Consider the following 4,217-nt stretch of genomic DNA (forward strand, 5'->3'; position numbering starts at 1 on the left):
TCAGATCAGGCAACAGTTGTTGAATTCATGGCCCCTCCCCTCCTCCGCCTCCCCCTGCAGTGGTCGCCTAGCAACTGGCTTCTGTGGGCGGGGCCTGCGAGAGTTCTCACATTGCTGCACACTCGGCCTCAGCTGCCGCCCACTCGGGCTATATTTGCATATGAAGCCCGGCCTGCCGGTGTCTGAGGCCAGCGCCTGTGTGGGCTGCGCAGAGGGGGAGGAAGGTGATTGTAGTCGCTCAAAACTGAATCAAACTGTGTCTCCAGTGATGCAGCAGATTCAATAAGGTGGGTCAAAAAAAAAAAAAAGAAAAAAAAAAAGACAAACTGATTAGTCACGATGAGAGCAATAATAAAAAGGGAGCCAGCAGTAGAAACATGGTGAAAGGAAGCGGGGAACAGTTGTAACTCATTGCATTTGGCCTAAAAAGAGCATCAAACACCTGCGATCACAGTGGCAGCTAAATATTTATAATAAAAGTATCGATAGGCAATGATTAAAATAATCGATTAAGATGAATTGCATGATTTTCTGTTATTAATCACATTGTTATGTGCTGATTTCTGCATGCAACAAAAACTGTATTCTACAGTTGGCTACCGTTTCGTTTGCAAACTGTGTTTCTTGTGTTTCTAATAGCAGTGTTTTTTTCTATGTAGCAGGAGATAAATTATGACTTAAAAAAGTTCTAAATTAAAACCAAATTTATTTTCAACTGCCACAGCATTCATGTTTTATCTAGTTTGTCGCAGCAACAGCTACCTCACAATCCAGGATCACAGGTCATATTGGTCTGGGTTTAACACAAGTTTTTTTCTTTCTTTCTTCTAAATATGTCACATTTCATACTTGGGTCTGATATTTAGCCCTCGGTAATCGGTCAGGTGCATTCAGTGAACGGCGATCTGGTCACACCAGAGGGAAGAAATGCCACCAACAGCACATTATTGTTAACAAGATGTCTGAAGACGAGCCGCATGTCACCAGGAAACATCTGAAACGTTGAGCTATGTTATGTTATTCAGCATCAGTGACCTGTTTAAGAAGAGGGGGAAAAAGCTGCCCCATAGTATTTTTTCTGTCAATAGTTTCTCTTTGAACTACTGGACAGACAAAAGAAACATTGTGGGAGTTTCCAGCATAAGGCAGCTTTAATTAAATCCTCAATAGATGACTTCTGCCTTTGCATTTCTTTCTGTTGGGTCATGTGACTTAAAGCTCAGGAAATCTGCAAATCTCTCATGAAATCCTTTCAAAAATGTATGAGCTGAGAAGTCAGCATGTCAGGATACAATATGTGGAAGTAATAAGAGCACTGCACAAAAGCTTAAAATCTCCACATTGAAATAATAACATAAAATAGACTGTATATTGGTTTTTATCAGTTCCATAATGGAAACGGATTCCTTTTTGTATTAAAAGACCCTCAGAAGAAAGGACACCATTCCAAACAAGCATTGCCATGCAATTAACTCTCGGTTTCAGTTTATTTGTGTTCCCATAGGACAATTTAGGTTGTAGCAAAGTGCAAAACATAAATTAAAGTATATTTCAGTATACTTTGAATTTAAATATAGAATACAGTCGATTACATTCTTAAACAGCATTTATATATAATAGCATTTGCTGTGAAGCAATACACAAACCAAAATGACAATGAATAATTATTATTTTTTTTTAATATAGTGGATTTATTTTTCTTTGTATTTTTGTAAAGGACCAGGGGTTGCGCACTTGAGATCTGTGCTAAATCTAAATCTGCTTAAATACACTGAGTGCACGCTCTGTGATGTTAGCCATTATCTCTCATATCTTACATGAGCTCCACAGGGAACTTCAATCTGTCTTCTCGCTGCCCCTCTGTGCTTCACTCCGTGTTTGCTTCTTTGAAAAGACTTCAGCTGCACGACTCTCCAGCCTCTGCTCTGTGCAGAGGAAAAAGATCAGTACTGGAGGGTTTATAACCGAAGCTTCTGCTTTCGCTTTTCACGGACAGTGTGAGTCCTTCGGAGCAGGTGTGATTTCAAATCACACTCATTTTAAATCTTGCTTTCAAGATTAAATTCAAAGAGTTTAATAGGCTCGAACAACCTGAGTAAAGGATAATATTAAGAGTGTTTTTCACAGCCTACAAAACCGAGCTGCAGATAGCATCATGATCCTGGTTTCTACATTTCAGCCAGGAATTTGAGATGACCTGGTTTGGGTCATGCTGAATCACTCTGTCAGAATCAACACTCAACATACAATCTGTTTTCTTTTGATAACCGAGCGCTTCCCTGGCTGCTGCATTGTTACTGCCCTACTTATATGAGAAGTTCCCCATGTGGTGGAAACATAAATCACAGACTCCACTTGCCACCACAACAAAACCCCAACAGTTTCAGTGCTTTCTGAAACAAAAACAGATAACAGCGACCGTTTGTCTCCTCTATACACACTCGGTTTCAAGATACCCCATTTGCATAATGTATCTAATCATTTATGTAATCCATGCTGAGTGTCTAGTTGAGTTTAATTTTCAACATGATTATGATGAGATTCAGACATGACTGGTATGAACAAATATCTGCCATTTGCCAAGTTTTCACCACTCCAGCTTTTCGCTCCAGCAACTGGACTCAGCAGCTTCTGTCGGCAGCCGAGCCAAAGCTGATCCCAGCGAAAATTACCAGGAAATATCAGTGAACCTATTGCCTTATCTCCACCTCCCACTCTCTCTTCCGGCCTGTTGACATATACCCAGGTTTTTTGTGAATTTGGTGACTCATGCTTTCTCTCCCAGGCAAAGCATCATATCTGCTCCGGTCCAGATGCTTGATACCAGCGTTCCCAGTCTGATGATAAACAATTAAAAAAGGAGAGGTGGCGAGAAAAGTGGAGAGGAGGAAGCAGATATGATCCAAATGGACGGAGCCAAATAAAACCTAATTATGTAGAAAGGAATGCACCCTCCCCTTGGCTTTCTGTTTCTCCTCCACTTCTCAAAGACGTTGGCAGCGGCTCAGCCAATGGCCTGCGGCTATTTGTTTATGTGCAATTTGTAAGAGGGTTGGCCTCTTCTTTTCCCCCTTTTCAAAGGAGCCGTTTACAATTCTATTCATGTCTACCTGCCTCATTCAGACGGCCACACAGAGTTATGAAGCAAAGGTCTCATTTCCACTACATATGCTTACATTCATTTGTGAGATTAAACAAAAAGTTTCTGTTGCTGTGGACCATAAAGAATTAAGTCAAGTAGCGGTAGTGTGTTACCTCTTGTTGTATCCTCACCTACACAAGTATTTCCGCACACACACATAACAGATGTGTGTGTTGCCGAGTCGGGCAGGAGCGGGTCTGGAGGGACTCTCCACCAGCTGCAGGGATTCGCGGCGCGAACAAGACGAATGGCAGAGACGTGACGGGTACGAGGGGGCGAGAGATGTATGGAGCCCCAGAACAACAGAGGGAAGAGCAGGGAAAAAGAGGCGCACGAGGCGGGGACGCTGTTCAGCTGGGGCAGTGGGTTGGTAGGTTGAGGATTTAGGTCAAGTGCTGTGGCTGAAAATGACTCCTCTGCCAATTAAAGACACGCGCAAAAATAAAGTCACACATGCACATGGTCAACAGAAGATGCTTTCATACACATGGAAGGGCATCTGAAGTCTTCCTGTAATGCAGTATTAGCCAGAATGCATTAATCCCAGAACAGTGAGGAAGAACCTGGCTCGAGTTGAACTGAGTTTGCATGATCTCCCTCAAAGAAGGTTAATTGGAGAATCTACACTACCAGTACATGAATTCCTGGTTGTCTTTCTCGCCGTCTTTACCCTGTGACGGACCGGCCCTGTCCAGGACGTACGTCGCCTTCTCTCATAGTCAGATATCGACTCCGGTCGCTGCGGCCCTTTGTTACATGGATGGATGACCGAGGCCTGGAGCAGGAGACCAGATACAATATGACTGTTCTCCTCATGGCTGTTTTGAAAGATTCACTATGACACTTTTATCAGTGAGAGGGTGAGGAAGGGGTCAGACAGAGTGTGAGTGAGTGAGTGAGTGAGTAATGGAAGGAGAGAGAGCACGGTGGGAGAAGCTGAAACCCGCGGTACCATTTCACTCCTCATCTTCAGTCTGGCAGGATAGTGTGACGGATAATGTGAGACCATGAATAACTGGGCAGATGTGATTGAAAAATGGAAACTTCAAATATGACAAGCAAGAAGGACCTGAGA

The sequence above is a fragment of the Salarias fasciatus genome, chromosome 6 (genome assembly GCF_902148845.1).
Source record: "Salarias fasciatus chromosome 6, fSalaFa1.1, whole genome shotgun sequence".
NCBI classification, from domain to species: Eukaryota; Metazoa; Chordata; class Actinopteri; order Blenniiformes; family Blenniidae; genus Salarias; species Salarias fasciatus.